This window comes from Capra hircus, chromosome 20 (assembly GCF_001704415.2).
Source record: "Capra hircus breed San Clemente chromosome 20, ASM170441v1, whole genome shotgun sequence".
NCBI classification, from domain to species: Eukaryota; Metazoa; Chordata; class Mammalia; order Artiodactyla; family Bovidae; genus Capra; species Capra hircus.
Genome location: NC_030827.1, coordinates 27,382,322 through 27,399,728, shown reverse-complemented (window position 1 = coordinate 27,399,728; position 17,407 = coordinate 27,382,322).

The window sequence follows — 17,407 nt, the reverse complement described above, 5'->3', positions numbered from 1 at the left end:
GACTCCCCTGAACCATGATGAAAAACTTAACTTTTTTCTAAAAATGAGAGGCTGACAGGATGAAAGAGGTCTTTCTCTTTAAAGCTTTGCTTGCTTGAGTAGGAATTCTTTCATATCATCAACAAGCTGTTGAATAGAGGATAGATTACTTTCCATTTATTTCATCAATCAGATTAAAGGCTCTCCTTCACAATGCCCTTTAAACAAGAGCTGTTTATGATGGCCTCGCAGGTTTGACTTTAATGTAGTATTAAATCACTATGGACAGTGGAGTCGGTAAGGAATATAAATATGACGAATATCTGACAACATTTAAGCATTGCATATATTTTGGTTATTATCTTCATTCTTGTCATAAAAGAGAGGTAAGCAGAAGAAGAAAAACAGCTATAGATTTGCTATTCTTTAGTCTGGAAATAAAATCAACACCATTTCCTTTTATGGATTAGTAAGCAGAAATGCCAAGCATAGCGGTGACTTTTTCTTTTTTCCTCAGACCAGTAATTTAAAAAAAAAGTTGAAAAAGAAATTAGTGATTTCTTCATTTCTTTTCTTTTCTCAACATGTATTTACAAGTTTTAAAAATAGAACTCTGAGTCTCTGCATTTCTGGTGGGTTCGGACTAATGAAGCTAGGTGATATAGATAATAGTCTATTTTAAGATTTTCCCAAAGTAAAGCAGAGCCAAAGAGTTATTTATGATTTTATCAGTAGTATGATAGTCTTTTCAGAGACAGATGTCAAATAGGTTAAAATAATTGCTTGAAATTTGTATGTGTGTGTGTGAATATTTGCGTTTAGTGATTAAGCGATAAAAAATATTTAAAGGCATCAAAACTCCTTAATTCAAATGTATGACATACTTGTGATCGAACCTTCTTTCTGAGGTGCATGGTGAATATTGCAGCTATTTTCAAATAAAAATGCAAATTAACATTCAAACTGACATGAGCAATACCGAATAAGAGGGAAATTACATTGGAGAATAAAAAATTCAAATGGTGGGAAGGAATTTCATAGCCATTTTGCCCTGTCTTCTATCCTATGCATGCAGCCTTGCTATTTTCCCATCTTCAGCTGTAACATCTTTAATAAGTGGAATCTCACTACATGCTCTGAAATACATCCCTTTGGCAATTTTAGTCAGAAAATATTTTCCTAATCCTTAGCCCAGTTCTTTATTTTATGGTGTATTAACCTTGTTTTGTAGGCCATTGTTTCTATCTAAACTAAACTTTAAAAATATATGACACTCAAAACAGTAAGTATTCAAATATGAAGACAGTTGCTTTTATGAAGACGGTTCTTTTGTCCTTTCCACCTTCTCTTTTCGAAGCTAATCACTGTTGGTTCCTACAACAGCTTTTCATGTATCCATTGCAAAAAATCACCTAGGCATTCCTTTCCTCCCATTTTACTGAAATATAATGGACATTAGCACTGTATAAGTTTAAGGTGTACAGCACAGTGTTTTGACTGACATATATCTTGAAATGATTATCACAATAAGTTTAGTGGAGATCCATCATCTCATATGGAAAAAAATTAAAGAAGTAGAACACACTTTTCTTGGGAAACGAACACTTAGGATTTATTCTCTTTTATGCACTCTCTTAACTTTTACATAATATGTAATTCATAGTATGTAATACTTTTAAATGTATTGAGGTGAAGTCACTTAGTCGTGTCCGACTCTTTGCAACCCTGTGGACTGTAGCCTGCCAGGCTCCTCTGTCCATGGGATTTTCCAGGCAAGAATACTGGAGTGGGTTGCCATTTCCTTCTCCAGTGGATGTATTAGCTTGGTACAAAAGTAATTGTGGTTTCAGACCGCGAATTTTAAATCATTATAACTAGGCTCAAACACATCTTTATTAATCAAAATAGGAGCCATTACAATCAACAAATTTTTGCCAATGAGAAATAAGTTTGTTCATTCCTGTAGTATAAAGATCCATGCTTTGGGATTTGACGAATTCTTGGAAAGCATTTTCTGCCTCCTGCTGCTTGTGGAAGCTTTTTACCTGCATAAAGTTGTTGAGATGCTTGAAGAAGTGGCAGTCAATTGGTGAGACGGGCTTCTCTGGTGGCTCAGACCATAAAGAATCTTCTTGCAGTGAGGGAGACCTGGGTTTCATCCCTGGATTGGGCAAAACCCGTGGAGAAGGGAATGACTTCTCATTTCAGTATTCTTGCTAATGCTTTCAACTTCACTTTTAGATGAATATGGTGGATGAGGCAAAACTTTGTAGCCCAATTCATTCAAGTTGAAGCTTCAGTTGTGTGATTGGTTGCAGTCAGGCATTGCCGTGGAGAAGAACTGGGCCCATTCTGTTGACCAATGCTGGCAGTAGGTGTTGCCCTTTTGGGTATATCTCATCAATTTGCTGAGCATACTTCTCAGATATAATAGTTTCACTAGGATTCAGAAAACTGTAGTGGATCTGACCAGAGCAAACTACCAAAGAGTGACCGTGAATCTTTTTTGGTGCAAGTTTGGCTTTGGGAACTTCTCAGTCCAACCACTGAGCTGGTCATACCTGGTTGTCATATAAAATCCATTTTTTCATCACACGTCACAATCTAATCAAGAAATGGTTCATTGTTGTTGCCTAGAATAAGAGACGACAACACTTCAAAATAATTATTTTTTTGATTTGTGGTCAGCTCATGGGGCGCCCACTTATAAAGATTTTTCACATTTCCAGTTTGCTTCAAATGCCAAATGACTGTAGAATGGTCAACGCTGAGTTCTTCAGCAACTTCTCATATACTTCTAACAGGGTCAGCTTTGTTGATCCTCTCAGTTGGTCATTGTCAACTTTCAGTGGCTGGCCATCAGAAGTTAACAATGAGCTCATTATTTTTAATTGATTTATTTTAATTGGAGAATAATTACAATATTGTGATGGGTTTTGCCATACAATGATGTGAATCAGCAATGGTACAAATGTGTCCCCCTATCCTGAACACTCTTCCCACCTTCCTCACCACCTCATCCCTCTGGATTGTCCCAGAGCACTGGCTTTGAGTGCCCTGCTCCATGCAGTGAACTTGCACTGGTCATCTATTGTACATACGAAGATATACATGTTTCAATGCTATCTTCTCAAATTGTCCCACCCTCGCCTTCTCCCACAGAGTCCAAAAGCCTATTCTTTATATCTATGTCTCTTTTGCTGCCTTGCATATAGGATCGTCATCACCATCTTTCTGAATTCTGTGTACATATACTAATATACAGTATTTGTGTCTCCCTTTCTGACTCCACTTTGTATAATAGGCTCCAGCTTCATCCACCTCATTAAAACTGACTCAAATGCATTCCTTTTCATAGCTGAGTAATATTCCATTAGTGTGTACCATGACTTTCTTATCAGTTCCTCTACTGATGGACATTTAGGTTTCTTCAATGTCCTGGCTATTGTAAACAGTGTTGCAATGAATGCTGGGGTACACGTGTCTCTTTCAGTTCCAGTTTCCTCATTGTGTATGCCCAGCAGTGGGATTACTGGGTCATATGGTGGTTCTAGTTCCAAATGGGATCTAATTAAACTTAAAAGCTTTTGCATAATGAAGGAAACTAAAAGCAAGGTGAAAAGGCAGATGTCAGAATGGGAGAAAAGAATAGCAAACAAAACAACTGACAAAGAATTAATCTCCAAAATATACAAGCAGCTCATGCAGCTCAATACCAGAAAAACAAACAACCCAAACAAAAAAGTGGACGAAAGAACTAAACAGACATTTCTCCAAAGAAGACATACAGATGGCTAACAAACACATGAAAACATGCTCTGCTGCTGCTGCTGCTGCTGCTAAGTCGCTTCAGTCGTGTCCGACTCTGTGCGACCCCATAGACGGCAGCCCATGAGGCTCCCCCGTCCCTGGGATTCTCCAGGAAAGAACACTGGAGTGGGTTGCCATTTCCTTCTCCAATGCATGAAAGTGAAAAGTGAAAGGGAAGTCACTCAGTTGTGTCTGACTCCTAGCGACCCCAGGGACTGCAGCCTACCAGGCTGCTCTGTCCATGGGAGTTGCCAGGCAAGAGTACTGGATTGGGCTGCCGTTGCTCAACAGCACTCATTATTAGAGAAATGCAAATCAAACCCAGAATGAGGTATCATCTCAGGCTGGTCAGAATGGCCATCATCAAAAGTCGACAAACAACAAATGCCTGAGACGGTGTGGAGAAAAGGGAATCCTCTTACACTGTAGGTGGGAATGCAAACTTGTATAGCCACTATAGAGAACAGGGTGGAGATTCCTTTAAAATCTGGGAATAGAACTGCATTTCTCATCTTAAACGCTATCTCCTTTGCAAAAGTTTTGAGCCACCACTGAATTGTACGTTTGTTAGCAATTCCTGGGCCAGATGCATTGTTAATGTTGCAAGTTGTTTTGCTGCTTTACGACCCATTTTGAATTCGAATGAAAAAATATCTCGAATTTGCTTTTTGTCTAACATCACTTCTATTGTCTAAAATAAATATAAAATGAACAATAAACAATGTCTTTAGCAAGAAAAAAATAAAGCAAGAAATGTGCATTAAAATGACGTATAACATGGCTACATTTATTTAAGAATGTATTCCAATAAAAATGGCAGATTTCACCAATGTAAAACAGAAATTTCTTTTGCAGTAACACCCACCTAATAATACAACTTTATCATATGGTACATTATATTCCTAGTACATATTTATCTTATAACTGAAAGTTTGTGCCTTTTGATTACCTTATTTAAATCCCCTTCCCTCACCTCTCACCTCTGGTAGCCACAAATCCGATCTCTTTTTCTATGAGCTTATTTGTTCGGTTTTGAAGTATAACTGACCTACAATACTATGTTAATTCCTGTTACACAACAGAGTGATTAAATATTTCTGTGCATTTCAAAGTTAGTGTGATGTCTAGTTATGATATCATCATACAAAAGTATTACATAGTTATTGATTATATTCCGTGTGTATATTTCATACCAATGTGACTCATTTATTTTGCAAGTGGAAATTTCTACCTCTTAATTTCCTTCATCTGTACTTTGCCTCTCCCCATCCTCTCCCTTCTGACAAACACCTATTTGTTCTCTGTATCTATGAGTCTGTTTCTGTGTTCTTATGTTTGTTCATTTGTTTTTGTTTTTCCAATTCTACATACATGTGAAATCATACAGCAATAGTCTTTCTTTGTCTGACTTATTTCACTTGGCATAATACCCTCTAAATCTATCCATGACATCACAAATGACAAGATTTCATCTTTTTATGGCTGAGTAATACTTTATTGCATATTTTATATAATATTATATAATGCAGATCCAACCAGTCCATCCTAAAGGAAATCAGTCCTGAATATTCATTGGGAGGACTGATGTTGAAGCTGAAACTCCAATACTTCGGTCACCTGATGAGAAGAACTGTCTCATTTGAAAAGACCCTGATGCTGGAAAAGATTGAAGGTGGAAGGAGAAGGGGATGACAGAGGATGAGATGCTTGGATGGCATCATCGACTCAATGGACATGAGCTTGAGTAAGCTCTGGGAGTTGGTGATGAATAGGGAAGCCTTGCATGCTGCAGTCCACGGGGTTGCAAAGAGTCGTACACAACTGAGTGACTGAACTGAACTGACTGAGCCTCAATCTATTAATCAGAATTCTTTCTGTTAGTTACAAATTCTCCTGGAAAAGTCTAGCTTTCAATTTCACTTTTCCTCAGTTCATCAACAAGAATCCCAGTGAAGTTTCTATCAAATGCCTGTACTTCATATATTTTGTGTATTGTTGTTGCTGTTCCACCCCTAAGTTGTGTCCAACTCTTTTGCGACCTGATGGACTGTAGCCCACAAGGTTCTTCTGTCCATAGGATTTCCAAGGCAAGAATACTGGAGTGGGTTGCCATGTTCTTCTCCAGGGGATTTTCCTGCGATGTCTCCTGCATCGGCAGGTGGGTTCTTTACCACTGAGGCACTCCAGGGAAGCCCTATTTTGTGCATGGCATTATTCTATCAGGAAAATACAGAAAATTGTGGCAAATTTGGTGTGATATGTTTTAATGATCAAAAAGGAAAACATCGCTTTTTTCTCTCATTATAAAAATCTTATTCAAAGCATAGCTTATATAGACATGAGACATTAGGTTAATGCTCTAGACAGGCTCTAGGTTAATCTTAGGATCTGTACTGTTTGAAAGTGTTTGTTGCTCAGTCATGTCCAACTCTTTGTGACCCCATGGACAATATCCCGCCAGGCTCTTTTGTTCATGAAATTCTCCAGGCAAGAATACTAGAGTAGGTTGCCATTCCCTTCTACAGGGGATCTTCCTGATCCAGGGATTGAACCCAGGTCTCTTGCATGGTAGACAGATTCTTTACCATCTGAGCCACAAGTTTTCATAAGCTTTTTTTTTTTTTCTTTAAAAAAATCTAAATTCATCTCACAGATTTTTAGGCATTGATCTCTTCATGGAAGGACTGGGGATATGGGAGTAATTTTCAGCTGTGGAGTGACAATTTTCTTCTGGAAAACCTATTTTGATAGATATGTTTTTGTATAGTGTCTTGTTTCTGGATTCATATGTTTATTCCTTTGTTTACCCTGGGTTTTGGCCAGGTTTAGATAGACCACTGGAAGAAAACAATCTCATTTGACTTTATTTTCCCTCTATTAATCAGTTCTGTTCCTCACCGCTTCCAATTTTGCTTAAGAAAACTGAGAATTTCAGATGAGATCTCTGTCTCCTCTATCAGTACCCACTAAACTATACACACTGACCGATCTGAGACTCCTTCTGCCATCTTTTCCTATGGGCACCATCCCTCTGTATCTTTGGGGTACTTGTTTCATCGATTTTCCTTTCCTATGTCTGCAAACTCACCCCCGCTACATTTTATTGCTCTTGGCAAATAAACTGAATTAAATTTCTACTATTAAACATATATAAAAACTATGCAATGAAAAGTCCACCCCTTCTGGCTATTCTTATTTCCTCTTCTTCCCTACTACAGCCAAAATTCGTGAAATATTAGACCAACTTCAGCATCACTATCTTTCCTCTCTCCCTTTCAGTCTGCGGTCTATCAGAATTCAGCTTTAGATGAAGCTCACTAAAATTCTTTGCTTCTTTTTTCTTACCTCCGTTAATTTTTCTTTGGTATTTGACACCATAGACCAAGTATGTTGAATTCTGATTTCCTATATTCTGTTTACTTCTTAGGAAGTTCATCTTTTCTCCTTGCATTTTAAGCTTTCCTTGGGGTTTCATTTTCAGTTCTCTACCTTTTTTTCACACTGTATGACCCCAAGATAATAGCACTCAGTCCAAAATTTTAACCACTAACTGTTAAATCTTTGTCTCTCTCTCAGGCTTCTCTTTAAGCTCTAGATCCAAATATCAAACTGTAGACACTATATAATTTCCCATATTTTCTGGTGTTTGAAAGAATAAAGTTGATACTTCTTTTACCATTTGACTCCTTGTTTCTATTCTTCCTGAGTCTGGATCCAGAAGAGAAGTATGGCTGATACATAATGAGCATGCCATGAATTTCTCATGAAATTAAACTAAGCACTTACATTCCTGGCCCAGAGGAGCAGTAGAAATAATAAAATGAAGTGCATCTAGTTTCTCCAACCACACTATGCCCATCAACTCACCCAAATTTGTCACAATGTCTGTCTTCTAACCTGTTATAATTATTAGTGGATGATTTGTGTTGACCCTGATCCAAACCAATCACCTTCACTTCACTCTGAAATACCAGCTCCTCTCAACTTCCCAACAGCTATGTTGCTGCATATTTTTTCTTGTTTTGCACCATCAACTTCTTTCTCCTTACACTGAGTCATTCCCATCAGCGTACCCACTTTTTTAGTACCTTCCGATCTTAGAAAATGTTATATTGGCTTCATAGCCTTCTTCAACTATAGCCTCTGTTTTTTGTTCTCTTTCCAGGGTAATCTTGAAAAGATTTTTCTATAGTTACTATCGCTAGTTTCTCATTTTGAAATTTCTCCTCAGCTGACTCCATTTACACCATATTCTGAAACTACTCTTATAAAGGTCATTAATTAGGTCAGCATTTGTTTGCTCTAGCTAGATGTAAGTGTCACGAAGTCAGAAACTTTGTCCTTCCTGTTCATCACTGTGCCTCCAAAGTCTCGAGTAATGGTACTCAACAGATACTCAATAAAAGTTTTTTTTATTTTATTTTAATAAATTGCCTGAAAGACTTTTTATTGACTATTCTGGTGTTTTAATAGCACTTTTTTTTTCAGGTGTATTCTAAGTAACATTGCCATAGTTTGGACTCCATTTCCATACATATTAGGTCTCCTAACTCAATCCCACAGATCATTAAAGCTCTACTTTCCTTTTCAATCTTCTATTCTCTTTGTGTTTTAATTCATACTGTTTCTATATATCTGTATTTCTGGGTCACTGACTCTTTGTGTGTGTATATATAATCTGCTATAAATCCCACCTAATGAATTTTTAAATTGTGATATTATATTTTTCTGTTTTAAGATTTTCATTTGATTTTGTTTTACAGCTTCCATATCTGCCCTGAAATTCAGTTTCTTCATCCATTATATCTATCTTTTCCTACTCATTCTTTAGTATATTCATCTTAGTTATAAAATCTTATCTCCTAATCTCAATATCTTAGTCTCTTGTCTGATAATTTCAATATCTTTATTATTGCTAGGATTACTCCAATCTCTGCCTCTTAATTTGTTCTACACTGATTCTATAGGTTAAATTTTCTTATTTCTTTTTTATATTAAATTAGTTTTTGAATATATACTGAACATTGTGAATGATATGTTAAAATATGAATTCTATTATCTTTCTTTGGAAAATAGTGAACTATACTCTAATTGGTCATTAAATTACTGGCAAATTACCTTAATAATATGAAAGCTTCCTTTAGGCTTTACAAGAGGAAGCCTATTTCAATCACAATAATATTTCAATATCAATAACCTTAGATATATAGATGATGACATCCCTGGTGGCTCAGATGGTAAAGAATCTGCCTGCAGTGTGGGAGACCTGTGTTCGATCCCTGGGTCGGGAAGATCCCATGGAGGAGGAAATAGCAACCCACTCCAGTATGCTTGCCAGAGGAGCCTGGTGGACTGAAGTCCATGGGTTGAAAAGAGTCAGACACAACTGAGCAACTAACACTTTTGCTTTCATATAGATGATACCCCCTCTAACTGCAGAAAGTGAAGAGAAATTCAAGAGCCTTTTGATGAGGGTGAAAGAGGAGAGTGAAAAGGTTGTCTTGAAACTCAACATTCAAAAAATGAAGAATGTGGCATCTGGTGCCATCACCTCATGGCAAATAGAAGGGGGAGAAGTGGAAGCAGTGACATATTTTATTTTCTTGGGCTCCTAAAATCACTGCAGATGGTGACTGCAGCCATAAAATTAAAAGATGCTTGCTCCTTGGAAGGAAAGCTATGACAATCCTAGACAGTGTATTAAAAAGCAGTGACATTACTTTGATGACAAAGATCCATATAGTCAAAGCTATGGTTTTTCTAGTAGTCATATATAAATGTGGGAGTTGGACCATAAAGAAGGCTGAGTGCTGAAGAATTGATGCTTTCCAACTGTGGTGCTGGTGAAGACTCTTGAGAGTCCCTTGGACCACAAGGAGTTCAAGCTACTCAGTCCTATAGGAAATCAATCCAGTATATTCATTGGAAGGACTGTTGCTGAAACTGAAGCTCCAATAGGTTAGCCACCTGATGTGAAGAGATGGCTCATTGGAAAAGACCCTGATTCTGGGAAAGTTTGAAGGTAAGAGGAGAAGGGGACAGCAGAAGATGAGATGCTTAGTATCACCGACTTAATGGGCATGAATGTGAGCAAACTGTGAAATAGTGAAGGATAGAGGAGCCTGGCATGCTATAGTCCATGGGGTCACAAACAGTCCGACATGACTTAGTGACTGCACAACGACAACAAATTTCAATTTTGCCTTATTTTTAGGCCAGATTCCTTTTTTTTAGAATTTGGACTTTATTCCTTACTCATGTGCCTCCGAGTTCAATGTAAAGTCGAGTTTATCATGCTTCTCTAATTTAGTGAAACATTATATCAAAACGCTGTATCTTCAGCAGATTTTTGAAATCTCTTTTCGACTCTTTCACACTTTCAGCTATTATTTTTCTGGTGCTTCGTGTGTCACTTCATGTATATATCATTCAGGAATATCAACTTTGAATTTGAAGATAGTTTTTTTTTTTTTTTTTTTTCAGATCACGTTCCTCTTTGTGGCTTTTTTCTGGGGTCATCCTTTTTAACCTCTAGCCATCATGACTACTTCAAATTCCACCTCTGATTGTTTAAACTCTTTCTATATTCAAATATGAATTAGTAAGAGTCCGTAGGGGCCAAAAAATGTATAATTGTGCAACTCACCTAGTTGGTCCACTACTTTCAAGAGTTGTATTGCCTCTAGTTTCTATTTACTGCTGGTTGATTTCCAGTGTTTTTTAAGAATTTTTATAAAGCATAACTTATCCAGAGTTTATAACTATTATCAATGGATTTGTTATTATAATTCAAGCTACACTCACATTATTCTGGTAATAATTTATAAAATTTGTGTTTCAGTAACTGTAACTCACTATCAAGAATAACTTTTAGTTCATTTTTTAAATTATTAATCTACATGAGCTCTCAGTAGCTCAATCATGTCCAACTCTGTGATTTCATGGACTGTAGCCCACCAGGCTCCTCTGGCCATGGAAATTTCCAGGCAAGAATACTGGAATGGGTTGCCATTTTCTACCCCAGGGGATCTTCCTGACCCAGGATTGAACCCATGTCTCTTGCATCTCCTGCCCTGGCAGGTGGATTCTTTACCACTGCACCACTGCAAAGCCATTAATCCACATACCATATTATGAAACAAATTGTGAGCTCTCCAATGTTCTGTAAAACAAACATTTTTAGTTAGCTTATTTGGTAACTTAGTTATTTTAGGTTATTTATTTACTTTAGTTAGTGCAAATATATACATATATGTATGCATATATATGTATGTAGAAAATATGCTAACACTTTTAATAACAATGTCTAACACTTTGCTGAGGATATTATGAAGTGGACTGGATATGAATCACATTTCATCTCTTCAATATAGAAAATCTCAAATTTCAAAACATAATCTAACTTCAAAGTCTTCTTATAAGTGATGGACAAAAATATCAAATTTGAGCAAGAAAAAGAAATGCTTTTGATCTAGATTAGAGACATGGTTAAGAGTGACTTTGGTAGAAAGCACTTTTAGTTTTGTGTAAAAATCAGGAAGCACTTGATTTGGAAAAAAGCAGTGAGGAGCTGACAAACAGCTAGTGTTAACATATCTTCCCAACAGAACAGTCCTTGAAAATAGATGTTGGTTGTAAGCTACCCACTGAGTCAAGCAATTTGTCTATACTTTATTTTTCTGATAATGTGATTGAAGTTTACATAGACTAGGTATGTGAAACTAAGTCCAGAATAACCAGTTGACCTTTCCAGTCAAAAGGCATTAATTTGCCACTCAGTGAGCTACTGTCTGTTATCTCATCGTTATTCATTACTCATCCTCATTACTGCCATGACTGTATTTTTAGGAGTATTATTTTTCTCTTTTCTTGAGCAATATTTAATCTAACTGAACAATCATAGTCTGCTAATTTTTAAAAAATAATACATTTTTGAGTGTCTCTAGTATAGGCATATCCAATTGTGAACACTCATAACAAATACTTAGTATCATAGATAAATCCTGCTGATGGCCTTTTATTTATTGCAGGGTGAGGGATCTTTCTGAGATGTCCTATGAAATTACAGATGTGTTTTTCTGTTTTAAAATTTGCAAAGAAGATTTTTGGTCCATTTATGTTACAGTATTTTCAAAAGTCAACCAGGAACATTCTAGAAATGAAAAATGTTTAAGTCCAAATCCCCTTATATTACTGTTAAAACAAAAAAAAAAAACCCTGCAGACCAAGCAATTAGAATGTTACAGTCCTGAAAATACGAGGCCATATTTCTCCTATAGCTAATTGATTTTACATCTGGCATGTTAAAAGAATTTATGAAACTTGAATAGTGTCTTTGTTTATACCCTTTAGGCTCAAAATGAATTCTCTATATCATTATCCTTAAGGAGAAATAATCTGCCTTAAAAATGTAATGCAATTTCAAAAATAAATCTAACTAAATCTTTTTTAAGATCTGAAATAGGAATCATTTCTTTTAAATGTATGGAGGTTTAGGAAATCATTTCTAAAAATAATAATGATTTAAATTGTGATTATAAAATGACCTGTGTGAAGTATCCAAGGGAAGATGGCATTACATTTATAACTAATAATATGACTTCTGTTTGGGATAGGAAGAAGAGCATAACATTTATTAAGCACTGTGCACATACTAAGTAGGAATGGCTAATATTTATTGAGCTCTTATAATGGGACAGGTATTGCTCTAAACACTTAGCATACATTTAGCATTTTAATCCTCACAACTACCCTACTAAGTCGCTTGATTATTATCCTCACTTCACAGATAAAAAAGAAAAGAAAAGAAAAACCCATCAGGCACAAAGAGGTTAGGTACTTGCTCAAAGTCACATGGGAAGATGTGGTAGTACTGGGACTCACACCCAGGCAGTTTGGCTCCAGAGCACATGCACTTAAACTTTATGATATACGGCCTCTTCCAGTATTGAATGCTTACTCTGCCAGAACAGTTTTAAAGGATTTACATGCATTATATCTTTTAAATTCAATAGAAGAGAGGTAAAGCCCAGGATCACTGGTCTATCTAACATCAATACATTAGTGTGCTGCCTGTGTCCGTAAGGACTGCCACTCTGGCTTCAACCACAAAGCGATTAGGAGAAAAGTAAGATGTTTGTAGAACGAGAAGTTTCTGGCACTCTATTCTCAAGACCTTTTCCTGAACATGGATTGTGGGTAGTTTTAGGAAAACATGCAATCTTTCCAGGTGCCTGTCCACTGAAAACTACCTTGAACTCTGCTGTAGAATCCAACCATTTGATTTGGGGAAAAATGGTCTTTGACTCAGTCAAAGAAACATATATAAGGTTTCTTGTTTTTCTTGGCATTCTTTAAAAATTTGTTTATAAATAAGATTGAATGATTCACCAGGTATCCACTGGACTGTGGTGCAAATTCTTCATACAAAAAGTAGAACATCATGATTAACATTTTTTTCCTACATCTTTTTATTTGGCTTGAATATTCACGAGAACAATGTATCATTAAGATAACTTATGAGTATTGGTGGTACATGAATATAGATTTTTATAAACTTTTATTCATAAAACTATCTTGATAGCTATTTTTGGTCTTTTGCCTTTGATATTCCATAGATATGAAAAATATCTGACAGGTAAAGGAAGTTAAATGATCTTTCCAATAAATTACTCATTCTAAATAGTTCATGATTTTTACTTTAATGTTATGAAATTCATTTTTTGCTTTTCATTACAACTCAATAAGTGAAGTGAAAGTGTTATTTGCTCAGTCGTGTCAAAATCTCTGAGAACCCCTGGACTGTAGCTCTCCAGGCTCCTCTGTCCATGGAATTTTTCAGGCAAAAATGCTGGAGTGGATAGTAATTTTCTTCTCCAGGAGATCTTCCTGACCCAGGGATTTAACTCCAGTCTCCTGCATTACAGGTGGATTCTTTACCATCTTTGCTGTTGAACTTCATGGCACAGTGGTAAAGAAACCAGCTATCAGTGTAGGAGATATAAGAGACATTAGTTTGACCCCTGGGTCAGGTAGATCCCCTGGAGGAGGAAATGGCAACCTACTCCAGTATTTTTGCCTGGGAAATCCCATGGACATAGGAGCCTGCCTGGTGGGCTACAGGCGATGTGGTCTCAAAGAGTCAGGGAGGACTAAGCACAAACACGCACACTGTTGAACAAAGTTTACTGTTGAACAAAGGAAGAGATTTAAATAAATTCCTAAAGAATGAATTTCCAAGAAGAAGAGCTTTAAAAATGAAATTTCTGGGTGTAGCCAGTCAAGATAGCCATAATTCCATTAGAGATAAGTTAACTTCTGATAATAACAAAATTTGAATTTTAAACTGTTTTCTGAAATTGGCTCAACACTGTGTTCGATCTCAAAAAACGAAAACAACCACATGTTGTAGAGGAAAACTAAGAATATATCCGAATGCTCTCACCAAAATCAGTGACTTTTCAACCTTCTAAGCTTGAATTTAGGTAAAGTTGACTGACGTCCTAATATTCATATTATAAAAACAATTAACTTGGGGACAATCCTATATCTTGAATAACCTATTCTAAATGTATGATTTTTAAATTTTAGGTTGAACATTACCTTTTAAAGCATAATTAATTGGTTAATTAATTTTTTATTTCCCTGAGTCCTCATTGCGGCACACAGGCTTCTCATTGTCACGGCATCTCTTGCTGCAGACACAGGCTGCAGGTGCCTGGGCTTCAGTAGTTGAGACACATGGGCTCAGTAGTTGCGGCGCATAGGCTTTGTTGCTCTGCAGCATGTGGAATCTTCCTGAACCAGGGATCAAATCCATGTCCCCTGCATTGGAAGGTGGATTCTTAACCATTGTACTGCCAAGGAAGTCCAAAGTTGAACACTATCTGTATCAGAAAATAAAATATAGCTGCTGTGGCAAATAGTCCTTAAAATTTCAGTGTAATAGCAAGCACTTATGTTTACTTGTTGTTCATATATAATACAATGAGGTCAGCAGGTGCTTTCCTCCATGTGGTGACTTGGAGACGTAAGCTCCCTCCAACACAAAGCTCTGCCATGACCCACGGCCAGAATTTAATGACAAAAAAGGAAGAAACTAGTGTGGTCAAATCTTACCCATTTTCCAAAAAGTCTCAGTTCACTGGAAAAATTAGTAGCATTTCCACATTTATATGAAAGGGAAGGCTCAAAATACAATGTCTGGCCAGCCACGTACCAGCAATGAGTAAATAATAGAGGGGAATGAGTATTTGAAGGGCCATTAGCTATATTTATTACATAAATTCACTGAAATGTATAATCTGTTCTGTAATTTTCATTTAAAGATTGAATATTATTTCATTGCATACTTTTATTTTTTTTTCCTTCTGTATGCCAGGAGCTCTGCCAGGCATTGGTGATACAAAGATGCACAAAACACAAAGCTTACAGTATGTAGTAGTAGTAGTCCCTTCTTATAGATAGTTTTGTTTCCTAAGATTTCAGTTACTGGTGGTCAACTTGACCTGAAAATATTAGATGGAAAATTCCAGAAATGAACAATTCATATTTTAAATTGTGTGCCTTTCTGAGTAGCATGAGGAAATCTTGTGCCTTCCTGCTCCATCCCACCCAAGACATAATCATCCCTTCATTCAGCTATCTCAGGAATCCCCTACTAATCATGCTAGTCATTTAGTAGCCATCTGGGTTATTAGATCTACTGTCACAGTTTCTCAGTGCTTACGTTCAAGTGTGTGTGTGTGTGTGTGTGTGTGTGTGTGCGCTTAGTCGCTCAGTCATGTCCAACTCTTTGTGACCCCATGGACTGTAGCCTGCCAGGCTCCTCTGTCCATGGGATTTTCCAGGCAAGAATACTAGAGTGGTTGCCATGCCATCATCCAGAGAATCTTCCCAATTTAGGGATTGAACCCAGGTCTCCCACATTTCAGGTGAATTCTTTACCACCTTAATAATCAGGTGGTAAAGGCAGATTACTCTTGGAAAGCTTGGGCTTGATCTTGAAAAGTATGATACTTAAAAAGTATGCAATGAAATAATATTCAATCTTTAAATGAAAATTACAGAACAGATTATACATTTCAGTGAATTTATGTAACAAATATGGCTAATTGCCCTTCAAATATTCCCCTCTGTTATTTACTCATGCTGGTACATGGCTGGCCAGATATTGTATTTTGAGCCTTCCCTTTCATATAGATGTGGAAATGCTACTAATTTTTCCAATGAACTGAGACTTTTTGAAAAATGGGTAAGAATTGACCAAGTAAAAAAAGGCTTGATCTTGTTTTACTTAATACTGGCCCAAAGCACAAGAGTAGTGATGCTGGCAATTTGGATAGGCCGAAGAGAATTCATAAACTGTCTGACTCTTTGTGACCCCATGGACTGTAGCCTCCAGGATCCTCTGTCCAGGGAATTCTCTAGGCAAGAATACTGGAGTCGGTTTCCCTTTCCTTCTCCAGGGAATCTTTCTGACCCATGGGTCAAACCTGGGTCTCCTATATTGCAGGCTGATTCTTTACCATCTGAGCCACCAGGGAAGCCCAAAGTAAAGTAAATCTTCCTTTAAATGAAAAGGTAAAAGTTTTAGACTTTTTAATAATAGGGAAAGGAGAAAAAATCATATGGGGAGATTGCTAAGATCTATGGTGAGAATAAATCTTCTATTTGTGAAATTGTGCAGAAAGATTAAGAAATTCATGCTAGTTTCGCTGTCACACCTCCAAGTGCAAAAGTTATGACCATGATTTGTGATAAGTATGTAGTTAGAACGAAAAAGACAAATTTGTACAATAAGGTATTGTAAGGGAGAGAGAGAGACCATATTCATGCAACTTTTATTGCTGCTGCTGCTGCTGCTAAGTCGCTTCAGTCATGTCCGACTCTGTGCGACCCCATAGACAGCAGCCCATGAGGCTCCCCCATCCCTGGGATTCTCCAGGCAAGAACACTGGAGTGGGTTGCCATTTCCTTCTCCAATGCATGAAAGTCAAAGTGAAAGTGAAGTCGCTCAGTCGTGTCTGACTCTTAGTGACCCCATGGACTGCGGCCCACCAGGCTCCTAGTCCATGGGATTTTCCAGGCAAGAGTGCTGGACTGGGGTGCCATTGTCTTCTCCGGCAACTTTCATTATAATATAGTTGTAGTTCAGTTGCTCAGTCATGTCCTACTCTTTACGACCCCATGAATCGCAGCACACCAGGCCTCCCTGTCCATCACCATCTCCCGGAGTTCACTCAGACTCACGTCCATTGAGTCAGTGATGCCATCCAGCCATCTCATCCTCTGTCATCCCCTTCTCTTCCTGCCCCCAATCCCTCCCAGCATCAGAGTCTTTTCCAATGAGTCAACTCTTCGCATGAGGTGGCCAAAGTACTGGAGTTTCAGCTTTAGCATCATTCCCTCCAAAGAAATCCCAGGGTTGATCTCCTTCAGAATGGACTGGTTGGATCTCCTTGCAGTCCAAGGGACTCTCAAGAGTCTTCTCCAACACCACAGTTCAAAAGCATCAATTCTTCGGCGCTCAGCCTTCTTCACATTCCAACTCTTACATCCATACATGATCACTGGAAAAACCATAGCCTTGACTAGACAGACCTTTGGTGTATAGAAA